Source organism: Lissotriton vulgaris, chromosome 2_1, assembly GCF_964263255.1.
Source record: "Lissotriton vulgaris chromosome 2_1, aLisVul1.2, whole genome shotgun sequence".
Lineage (NCBI taxonomy): Eukaryota > Metazoa > Chordata > Amphibia > Caudata > Salamandridae > Lissotriton > Lissotriton vulgaris.
In genome coordinates this window covers 49,766,669-49,779,513 of record NC_141687.1, presented here as the reverse complement: position 1 = coordinate 49,779,513, position 12,845 = coordinate 49,766,669, and positions in this window count along the sequence as shown.

Genomic DNA, 12,845 nt, shown 5'->3' with positions numbered 1-12,845 from the left:
TGCAAGGAGAGGAGACGGAGACCAAACCTCCCGGAGGTGTCCAGGAAGATCAGGATCACAATGCCAGCCCTTGTAGAAGGTGCTTTGCTGTAGCCCGAAGGTCTTGAAGAAGCAGCTGTGCAGCTCAGGCGATGATGCAGGAGCACAGGAGCCATCCACAAGCTGTCCCATGCCGATTGAAAAACACAGGAAGGCCAGTGACCAGCAGGACCACCAACAAACCTTGGCTAATGCAACAGACGTGTTGCAGGAAACAATGCTTAGTTGCAGACCAACAAGGTCTGTTGGACTCACCCAGTAAGGGTAAGTCAGGGCCGGTCCTCAGCAAGCAGAAGAGCCAGCAGGAAATGATGGAGACCCCAGGAAGACCCTCTGGCAGCAGGCACAGGGAGTCGCAGGGAGGCCTCAGCAGCACACAGATGATGGGTGCCCACGTCACTGGAGAAGCAGGGAGGACATCACTCTTGAGGCTGCTTGATGCTGGAGGCTGGGGCTTTTTGGAGCTTGCAGATGTTCGGTCAGGAGAGCCAACTAGCATAGTTAATGACAAACAGGCGGGGTTCACAGGGATGCGGTTCCAGTCAGCTGGAGAGGGATTGCAGTCTGACAAGTTACAGAGAAGACTGGTCATGCCTCTGGAGAGCAAACAAACCCCCACTTGTGTTGCAGAGCCGGGAGGTGTCTGCGGGACAGCAGGATCCACAAGCTGGTAGTCATTGCCGAGGTGACTGTGGATGCAGGGGAGCGACCCCTTCACTCCAAGGGCGATTCCTTTCTATATTGATGCAGCCAGAGTTGTTGGAGACTCAGGAGGACGCACAGCCACGGACGTTGATGAACTTGGAAGAGCACAGAGACGAAGTTCCAGTAGGAGTCTTCCTACCAGAAGCAGTCTTTGTTTTGGTTCCCGGCTCGGTCCAGCAGCAGACTTCAGTGCCCAACAGCAGAAGAGTCTTGAGACAGATCTTCAGGCGAAGCCACTCGGTCTTGAAGATGACGTCTGAACGAATCCAATGCTCCACTCTCAGGGAAGCCCTTCAGTAACCCAGAAAGGGGTAGTGTAGGAGAGTAGGCTCTGCTTTACTATGGTCACCCCACTTTTTGCTTTTTGCTTTAATGGTTTTCGACTTAATGTGGCTGTGGGCCTGCTAATCAGACCCACAGCCCAGCTGTTCTCTCTCTAAATTCATACCATGTACTTTAGGTACATACCTGATTGGGTATTGGGTCACCTTTGTGAGCCCCTGTATAGTGTACCATAGGTACCCAGGGCATAGGTGCATCCAAGGCCTACCAGGGGCTGCAGCATGTATTATGCCACCCCTGGCTGGCCACTCACATTGACACAACTGGCTGATCACTCAGCTGGGGCAAGGCAGTGTAATCACCCCTTGCTTAGGTATAGTATCCCTATACTACCTTTACATATAGACACATATACACCTATAAGTCACTCCTATGGCAGGTCTTAACAATCCTGGAGGCAGAGTGCTTGGTTTTATGGGAGTTGAGGCTCTAGCATGAGCTGAGCCTGTCTGCAGCTTTCGGAACCATGTCCTTATAGCTGTTCTATGATATAGCCATACCATATACTCTTAAGTGCATTATCATCCTCGCTGTTGAATGATAACTTTGGTTTGGCTTTATCAAAACATGTCGTGTAAGGTGTTATGCGCTTTGGAATACTACCCCCTCACCAGTTCTGGCAACGGCGTAGCATTCCACCCTTCTAGAGGGAGAAGACATGTTGTTCCTAGTAAACCCGGTTAAAGTTAACCAGAGCCTCAGCATCAGAAAATGGATGCTGCTGCCACAGACACAGGTCTGACCGGTGCACAGACAAAATATCGACTCAAAAATATCGAATGGACAAAATATCGAGTTAAAAATATCGATAATAATAAAATATCGAGAACAAAAATATCGTTGGTCAAAATATCGATTAAAATAATGATAAAAAAATATCGAGTACAAAAATATCGACAAAATATATATAAATAGTCAAAGTAAAAAATTTCAATAATATGTAGAAAAATGGTTAAAAAAATTAATTATTTTTATTAATAGTAATATAAATTGTAGTTAATGTTTAGGAGCGGGATGTTGGGTTAATAGGGGATAAGGGTGGGGAGTAATTTAATAATAATTAATTAATTAATATATGTTTGTAAATATTTTTAATTAATAATTAATTGGTAATTAATTAATATTAATTAGTTAATTTATTAATATAATTTTGTACATATTATTAATTAGTAATTAATTAGTAATTAAATAATAATAATTAGTTAATTACATTAATTAGAGTAATTTATTTATATATATAATTTTTAGCTATTGTTAATTAATTAATTGGGAAAAATATAATATTAATTATTAAATTAAATTAATTACAGATAATGTGCTAATATATTTGCTTTATTGTTATTGTTAATTAATAATTAATTGGTAATTAAATAATATTAATTAATTTTGGGTAAAGAAGTATTTTTAGGGTTCAGGGTCAGTTTTCAGTTTTTGGGTAAAGGGGTATTTTTAGGGTTCAGGGTCAGTTTTCAGTTTTTGGATAAAGGGGTATTTTTAGGGTTCAGGGTCAGTTTTCAGTTTTTGGGTAAAGGGGTATTTTTAGGGTTCAGGGTCAGTTTTCAGTTTTTGGGTAAATGGGTATTTTTAGGGTTCAGGGTCAGTTTTGGGTTTTTGGGTAAAGGGGTATTTTTAGGGTTCAGGGTCAGTTTTCCCTACTGTTGCACCCACTGGAGTGGGAATAGTAATTTTAACCCCTACGCTATCCAACGCTTTCCCTACGCTTGCACTCTTTGGAGTGGGAATAGTATTTTTTACACTTCTGGTATTGTACGGTAATATAATAGTATCTTATTTAATTATAGTATGTTACTATATATATATATGTTTTAACAAATAATATTGTAAACATTTTTTTTTATTATTTTCATTTATTATTTAATTATTATAAGTTAATGTAAGTATTTTTAAGTATATTTTCGTAATTAAATTTTAATATTAATTTAATTTAACACTGTTTTTAATAAAGTCGATATTTTTTACATCTATATTATTGTAAACGATATTTTGTACTCGATATTTTTGTACTTACCTGTTTGTAGATACAAACTCAATATTTTGACTGTCGATATTTTTTCCACGATATTTTTGCAAGTCGATATTTTGTCCCTCGATATTATTTCAGTGATCCGGTCTGACCTCCTGCTGCTGGGAGTCCTTCCAGCGAGGGAGGCTTGGACAATAGGTTTCCTGTCTTGGGAGGTGCTAGCACCACCCCAGACAGGCCATAGTGTATTGGGGCAGGGAGGCCTGAATGAATATAGGTAGGAGCTTTAGATTTATCCTGAACTGAAACTTGAAACGAAACTCTGGACCTTCGACATTCTATTGCAACTAGAAGACTGAAGAATCTCCCTTGTGGTCAAGAAGTGACCACCCTGTGCAAACAGGCACCATCCAGTGATCTGCGGTTTGCTTTATCGATGCTCCCACCGGAGCCCGATCACAGAGCCTGACAAGAACCAGACTTCCAGACTTCCTTGAGCCCAATCCACAGCCACAGCAAAGCTGAGACCCGTGGAGGTGACGAGAGACTTGGGACCGGCCATCTTGAAAAACCTGCACTTTGCTACTTGTGCAGCTCCCGAGGCACCCTCGAAGCCTTCTGCACCGACGCACAGCCCTCCACACTCCACGAGTGCTGCGTGGGGGCTGCTAGTGTTTTTGTGCTTGATGCGTCTGTCCGGTCACTTGCCCATTGGCTAGTGGCCTCTGTGACGAAGAACCTACGAATCTACACCACTGGCATGGTTGCTCCAGGCTGGCACCTGCTTCCCTGAAAAGGAGTAGCCCATCAGACCTTGCTGGTCGGAACAAGAAGCCATCTTCAATTCCTGCATGGGTTGCCTTGCCAAGGATTGTTGACTCCAATCCGGAAACCGACACCGCCAACAGCGAGATCCTTCGTGGAACAGTCCGTGCCCAGCTCCTGGTTATCGTTGACACCTCCTGGTCCACGTGGCTGCAGAGACAAGCTTCACGACATCACCTGATTGCTTCACGACATCGCCTGGTTCCTTCCTGGTTACTTCCTGGTCACTGGCTAGTGACCCAGACTCTGTCCCCTCTGCTTTCAGGTACTCTTCATCCTCGATCCGCCCTTGGATGCAACCGGACACTTCTCTCCTGGTCACCTGCAGCATCTTTCTTCAAGGCTCCATAAGATTCAGCGACGAAACCCAAAACACTTTGACACTTATGCACCCGCTTTCTGTGGGTGAGGTAACGCGAGTACTCCGGTGCTCCTGTGGGTATTAACTATCCTAGTGTCCTATTTTTCAGTAGCTTTCTCCTAGTAAATGTGTAAATGTAAATGCGTTTGTAATTATATAGCGCACTTCTACCCTGAGTTCTCGTAGCGCTGTATTCATACCGCTGTGGAACCCTTCCTGGCTTTCCTGTGAAATGTCCACTCCTGAGCACCCCCAAGGTGAAGCCAGGCATCCAAGCGCTGCTCCATCCGGAAGTGTCCTAAAAGAACTAGTTTCCATTTCTTTTGTTCCCATTGTATCCCTATGGTAACTCGCGTGTGTGTTAAGACACTGCACACGCCTCCCGAGGGCTTCCTGCTTCCTATCCTTTGGTAGTACAGCGTAGCTCCAGCGATTCCCTAGGCTCTAGGCCTATCCTTTGTTCGTGACGTGGTCCTTTTACCACTATTTTAGTATATGGTTTTATGTGCCCCTAGGGCCCTATTGTATATTGTGCAACTTATTGTATGATAATTAAGTAGCTTGTTATGTGCTTGTGCCTCTGACCTCATAAAGAGTTCAGAGGGGTTGTGTTAGTAATAAATACATATATATTTTATATATAAGCTGTGTGATGTCCTTTCATTTGGTATTAAAGGGGTTACATATGGTAAAACAGCTGACTTCACATGCTCTCTGAAGTATTCGCCTAAGACTACTTTGTCCATGCTACCCCTAGGATAGCTGGTCTATAAGTTTGACTTTACAACCATCACCATATGGGTTGTTTGGACTGATACAGGGTGCCCACTAGAATAGTGGACATCACATATCAGGCCAACTTCTCACAGGTAGGACTACTTCTGCGGTGACCCACCTATCAGGAGGGGTGAGGGGTGCTACTCAGGTAGACGGACCAGTCAGATGCTCCCAGGGGCCTCTGTCCATCTAAGCTTTAAGATGGCAGAATCAAGTGGTCACCTAAAGGAGCTCTGGGCGCCTCCCAGGGGAAGAGCTGGGAAAGGGGGTGGTCACTCTTCTGTCCTTTGCGTAGTTTCACGCCAGAGTGGGAGGCAAGGGCTCCTGTACCGGGGCAAACTGATTTATGCAAGAAGGGCCCAAAGTGTAACCTTCAAAGCAGCCTGGAGGCGCTGGTAAGCACCCCCACCAAGAAGAAACTTATTTCTAAAGGACAGGAAATCCTTAGTTCTGACTTCCCCTGCCCGAGCTCAGCTCAGTAGCAGGAGCGCAGAACAGTGTCTGGAGTCAGCAGCAGCACTGGCTTTCACGAAGACACTGCAAGGCTATACAGGTAGACATGGGGTTTCTCTACTGACATCCCAGTACATGGTATCATACAACTAACACTGGAATCAGTGTATTTGCATGATTCCAACATATTTGACACCAAACATGACTGGGATTGGTGAAGCCATTATTTCATCCCGACTTTGCCAGTGCCCAATAAATACATTAAAATGGCTTCCCTGCACTAAGAAAGCCAAAGAAAGGACTTTTGGGTTTGTAATGGTGTCTCTGCTTATGCAGGGGCACCCTCACACTTAGAACCATATATCCTGCTTGTGGGTTGTAAGCCCTACCTTAAGGGTGATTTATAGTTTTTGATTGCAGTCACCGGGACACAAGGAAAACCTTATATCTGAAGTGAAGGGTGCATGCACCATTTCAAGCAGGCTGCAATGGCAGGCCTGAAGGACACAGTTTGCACGGACTCCCAAGGGTGGCACAATACATGCTGCAGCCCGTGGGAGACCCCTTGTGTACCAATGCCCTGGGTACCCCAGTACCATATACTAATGACTTACTATGGTACCCCAGAATGCCAATTGTGGGGTGTCCAAAGTACTTACCAATGAATTGAGACAAGAGAGCGCTGCCATGTGGCCCTCGTTAGCCGATCCCAGTGAACTGCAGTCAAAACACACGGACACCAGGCAAGAAGTGGGGGTAACTATGCCAGAAAGATCCTACTTTCTTACAGAACATAACCCTCCTTGGATCCAATACTGGTTGAAGAATCGAAACTGAAACACAAGAGAAGGAAAATGTGAAACATTCCTGTGTTAGATCTGTTGATAACCTGCTTCTGGTGTAAACTTGGAGGTTATCCCAACCAAGCGAAGCAGGTTCAATAGTCCTCCCAGTAAAGTTAGATTATCCCTGTCACAATCACAACCAGCCTCGAGAACAGGCCACCTTGCTATCACACCCACAAACCAGAGTATGTGGTTTCAGAAGACTAGGGTCCCACTGTTCTTCCTCAACATTCAGACTCATTATTTGCCTCGAAATTGCAATGTATTCTCCTAAAATGCAAATAAACTCTGCACTTTTAAAAGATCCTGGTTTCAGGCGCCTATTCTGATGTCAACGAAGATGCAATATCGAGGCATCAAAGATCACTTTATATCTATTATTAGTGATGCTTTCACAGGAATGTTGAGGCAGGAGGTTATCTGTCCTGTATCCAAGAGAAAAGAATGTGTTACAAGAGGGTAAGATTAAATTAAAAGACATAACGAAAGAGGAGAAAGACTCAGCCAACATTAGATGGATGAGGTCTTCAGACAAGCACATGAGTTAGAATTGTAAATTCAATTTAAAAAAAGCACTGATGCGGACAGTTTGGGAAGATATTAGCTTCTTAGCTGGAAGAGGTAAGAAAGATAAAAAAATAATATAATCATATTAATCCACATTTATAAAGCGCTAACAATCATCCGTTGGGGTCTTTAGGCGCTGGGGGCCATCGAGACGATTAAGCAAGCTACTACCCAGAGTCACATGGTGCTGGCCAAACCTGCCGTTCGCTCCTGGGATCGAACGGTGATCCCCTGATTCCAGCGTCAGTCGCCCTGGCCGCTGCGCCACACCTCTCCCAAAAATGTTTTGTTATCTCTCGCTTCCTGGGATTGATGGGCACCCGGTCATATCTTCAGAGAAATATGGAAACTCCTACGAAAGGACAGCCAATTCCTGTTTTTAAAATGCGATGAGCCTCCTCCACACGGATACACTGCACTGCTTTTACTAACAACACTTTCTTAAAAATTATAATAATTATAAAGTGAAACCAAAAATAGACCCCCTGTTTCTGATACATCACAGAGCGTGTCCTTAATATATTAATTGCCATGCATATTTTTTAAATCGGAGTTAGTACACTACAGATTCTACCCCAGCCCTCTCTGCCTTGCTGCTTTGGGATCAGCCGCGTGCTGCGGGGTGAACCGGGCCCTCCTGGGGGGCTGTGGTCTCTGATGCTGAGACCTCCTTCCATTGCAATAAAGGTGTAGTTGTATGCGAAGCTGTGACGTGTCATGGTGTAAGAAACATCTAAGTGGATTCAAATCTAGGTTGCGATAATGATGTATTGCCTTTCAATGGAGACCTGTTGGGCCCCTTCCAAGGGTGCGTGGCCTTGTGCTTGGGCCAAGTCTCAGCACGTAAATAACATCCCTACATAGGAGCAGTTTCCCACTATATAGCAAATCACAGGAGAACACGGATTTATGTACCAATGTTCTGCGTGGGCATTTACGAGGCTCAAAAGGGGCGCACCGTATTTATTTATTCATATAGTTATTTGCAGTTTTACGTGGTGCAAACTCGAGCCGAAGGTATAGGAGAACCGGTTAAACCACACAAGGACGCGTTCATTGTGTCGTTGGGCGCGAGGAGAGTACGTGATTTACCCAGAATCACAACACTTAATATAATAAAACAAGACCTACCGAGACCCAAGGCAGCAGAATGAACGTTTTAATTTATCTAAGAATTAATATTACCACTTTATTATATTAAATGACAGTTTTAAACATTTGCATTTGGGAATTTTTATTAACGGATAAAAACATATTTGTTTAGAATTCATATCTGCTGTGAACATGAAGTGTGATTTCGATGCTAATAAATGTGTGTTTCCCCCAAAAATGTCTTCAAACAAATACATTTAGTTTTACCACGTTTTTATTGGGAGGGAAAACTAGAATTTCGTTGTACAGAATAATACCATTGCATTGCTACAAAATATTAAAGTCACTTGCGGAATTCAGCTTCTCTAAAACAGGAAACACCACAATGCCTTCGATGTACGCCGGTCACAAATATAGCCACGGTTAAAAAAAATAAAGAAAAGAAATGCATAATTCGTTTGACTCCGGCCAAGTCTGTGACCTAGCCATATATTCATATCAAATAAATGCGGGTTTCCACATTTAAACTTTGCCTACACAGTTATGCAAATCTGGTAAACTTTGGACTTTTTGGAGTTTGAGAGCGGTGTCAATTTTTTGTTTTTTCAGTTCGGGAAAATCCTTGCAATAATGTTTCCGGAAAAAATAGTTCTCGCTTACCCATCTTTTCAAATATTCCCTCATCTTTGAAACAGCTTCTTTGGCCGGTGTTCAATCGGTGTTTGATGTGAGGTGAAGGGCGGAGGAGTGTCCGTTTGTCCTCTTGCCAGCGCCGTGTAATGAAGTGCCTCGGTATTTGCTGCTATCAACTAGCAGCGGCTTCGTGTTTCTTCATAATGCTTTTCAAAAGTTGTATTTTTTTAAAATAATGCCTTTCGATATGTACATATGTCATTTAAAACGTGTTAAAAATGGAAATGTACTCGTTAATTACATGTCGAAGACCAGCTCTGTTCTCGGTTCAAAAGCGCTCACGAGAAGCCTCGTAAGTCCGCGCACAATGGAACCAAATATTGCAAACTTACCCCTGATATCGCCATAAAATATCCACACTTTGAAATGATTCAACTTTTGCAGAGTTCAATTCAGGGTGCAGGGCATCTCTAGCGCGCGCCCAATCACAGCGCTGCCTCCGGATACTGGTCTACACGAGAGGATGAACACCGCCAGCGAGCAGCGAGCGCCACCTGCCGTCCGCTCGGAGATCCTCGCCTTGACATGCATTTGTTCGTCTCTACTCTGTGAACTTCAGTAACCGAGGGTGGCACGCACAGGATACTCGTTTTGGGGGGCTGGTAATAATGTTCGGGTACAGCCACTTATTTTTCGTGATCAGGCTTTAACTCAAGAAGGAGCACGACAACACCGGAAGAAAGCTGGGGGAAGAGAAAGACTAGAAAACAGAGTAAGAGACTGAAGGATAGAAAATATTCTTGAGGAGCAGCCAGGAATACAGTAAGCCTAGTGGGTGGAAGAAAGAGGCATGAGGAGGAATCCAGAGGTGGACGAACTGCGCGAGCCGAGCCTTGACAGTGTTTGCAATGTAAATCATACAACAAACATCAGGTAAAATATTGTATTGTATTGTAATTGCATTTATATAGCGCTTACTACCCCTGACGAGGTGTTGAAGCGCTTTTTTTTCGGCAGGTAGCACGCTACTCCGGGACCCATAGAGGATTAGTGTTGAATTAGTATAGTGAAACATGCACGTACATTTTAAGTGGTGGATAGGTTAGTCAGTTATTTGGAATTGGAATGATAGCAAAAGGATAGAGGAGGACGAAGGTTTGTATTTATTTATCGCTTGTTGACGCATGCTATTCAGGAAGCCTATAAAGGACTAGTGGTGAATTAATATGGTGAAATATGAGGTAATTGCAGTGGTGGATATTAGTCTGTAACTTGGAGTGAGAAGGATAGCGGAGGGATAAAAGGGGAAGAAAGATTAGCATTCATATAGCACTTGTTACTCCTGATGGGTGTTGAAGCGCTTTTCCGGCGAGTAGCACGCCGCTCCGGAACCCATAAAGGGTAACATGTGACACATTATAGCAACTCACTGAGAAGTCCTTTTTAACAGCGATTGTTTTCCACCATGCATGTAGATCAGTTCCTGTCCCCACCCTCCCCTGGTGACAGCGCCATTAGAGAAACAAGAGGCAAGACAGTGGTCATGTGAACCAGGTACGTGGCCCAGATTCTTACTTACATAGTAACATTGTAGCCTATTAAACACAACAGGTTTTTTTACAGCTGGTGTTCTGAACTCACATATTTGGAAGTGCTTGCATATGCGAGAATAATGAAAAGGGAGGAAATATGAAATAAAATATTTGTCTAAAATCACACACATGGTGAAGCTTGGAATGCTGTGATTGATCCAGGTTTTCCGGCTTCATTTTGCACAAATAAGCCACCAGCTGGACACCTCCTTGTCTCTACTTTTTACCTCAAATGTTATTGTTTTGGTTTTACCCCTTTGTGCAAGAGGGTACTGCGAGGGTGGCAAACACAAGCCACATGAAACCTCGGCTTCTTGTGGGTTCCAACATGACCTCGAGCTGAGCCAGAGTTTTTAGTGACCTGCCCACCCCTAGAGGAATCACGACTAGGTATTGTTAGATGGGGACCCGGAGGGTCGGCCGAGTATAGGGGGAGAGGCCTCCGGTGAGGGCCCTCTCCGGTAATCGCACAGACAAGTAACTTCCCCCCACAGATAGACACCACACCAAGATGAGTTCTGCACACTTTTATATATATCTTTAGGCAAGGTGACGGGCGATACAGCAGGACCAGGATACGAGGATCCCATCAATTCTAGTCTCTTTGGGGAAAAGGGTAGCAGGACAGTCTGAGTACCGGTCCGGTACAGAAGCAGCAGAGGTGGAGCTCACAATCCTCGAGCTGGAGGGTTCGCAAGGAAGGGCCGCGGCAGCGCCAGCAGGCCTTGTAGATGGTTCACGACGAGGAGGGCCGCGGCAGCGCCAGCAGGCCTTGAAGATGGTTCACGACGAGGAGGGCCGCGGCAGCGCTAGCAGGCCTTGAAGATGGTTCACGACGAGGAGGGCCGCGGCAGCGCCAGCAGGCCTTGACGATGGTTCACGATGAGGAGGGCCGCGGCAGCGCCAGCAGGCCTTGAAGATGATTCACGACGAGGATGAGCCGCGGCAGCGCCAGCAGGCCTTCAAAAGTGGTTCACGAAGAGGAGCCGCGGCAGCGCCAGCAGGCCTCCAAGGATGAGTTCGTCTCGGTGTCTCTCGACTCCAGGATACAACTGCCTTCCTGCTCTGGAGCTGCCCCAGTTATAGGTCTGGCGCCCTTTGATGTCCGGACCCTCGCACTTGGAGGTCGGGAGGTCCGGGATGAGGGAGTCCAGACACCCAGCAGGGGGGTGGAGCCATCGCCCAGGGAGGCTGGGGGCGATCGACACCTGGTGGAGGGGAGCCATCAACACTCCTTCTCCCATTGACCTGCCAAGTGGTCTCTTCACCCTCTGGGCGGATGGTGGTGCCTCGATGTTGGGGCCTGGCTGGGCCCGAGGCCGAGGTCGACCCGAGGCCACGAGGCCTGGTCGTGTAGTGTCCAAAATGGCGGCTGGGCCGGAGATAGGGGTTCTGGAAGGGACCCGGGCCAGCCGATACGGTGGTGTTCAGGAGCCAGGGTTCCGTCGGGGAAGGGCCGGGGGTTGCCCCGGCGGGTTGCAGGGGTGGTTCTTGTCCGGGGAACAGGAGGAGCAGGGGTCCGCGACCCGCCATGCGGGGAGGGGACGGGCCGGCCACGAGGCCTGTCCAACAGGTATGCTTGGAAATCAGCAACCCTGAGGCTGCGTTTGTAGCCGGCTACTAAGAAATACTTAAGCGCCTTGAACTTTAAAAAAAACAAAACAAATTAAACCACAGCAGATGGGCAAACTTTTCAATGAAATATGAATGTCTGACATAATATCGACAGACAGAATATCGAAATGCAAAAATATCGGAGCAAAAATATCGACAGCAAAAATATCGGAATCCTATCTTCATTAAGGTAAGTACAAAAATATCGAAAAAATAATATCGTAGTACAAAAATATCGGAATCAAAAATATCGTTTTTTTAAATGTATTAATAATAATGTAAAAATAATTTTAAAATACATATAATTTTACAACTATTAAATAAAAATATTAAAATAAAATTAAAACTAATACATATACATTTAAAATAAATAAAACACTTAATAATTTAATGTAATTTTAATTTTTTTCATGTAATTTATTTGATTTAATGTAATATTTTTTTGTTTTTACCCTGTACGCCTGTACCCCAAAAACCCAAAACTGACCCTGAACCCTAAAAATATCCCTGTACCCCAAAAACCCAAAACTGACCCTGAAACCTAAAAATACCCCTTTACCCAAAAACTGAAAACTGACCCTTATCCCTAAAAATACCCCTTTACCCAAAAACTGAAAACTGACCCTGAACCCTAAAAATACCCCTTTACCCAAAAACTGAAAACTGACCCTAAACCCTAAAAATACCCCTTTACCCAAAAACTGAAAACTGAACCTGAACCCATAAAATACCCCTTTACCCATGAACTCAAAACTGTCCCAGAACCCTAAAAATACCCCTTTACCCAAAAACTGAAAACTGACCCAGAACCCTAAAAATACCCCTTTACCCAAAAACTGAAAACTGACCCTGAACCCTAAAAATACCCCTTTACCCAAAAACTGAAAACTGACCCTGAACCCTAAAAATACCCCTTTACCCAAAAACTGAAAACTGACCCAGAACCCTAAAAATACCCCTTTACCCAAAAACTGAAAACTGACCCTGAACCCTAAAAATACTCCTTTACCCAAAAT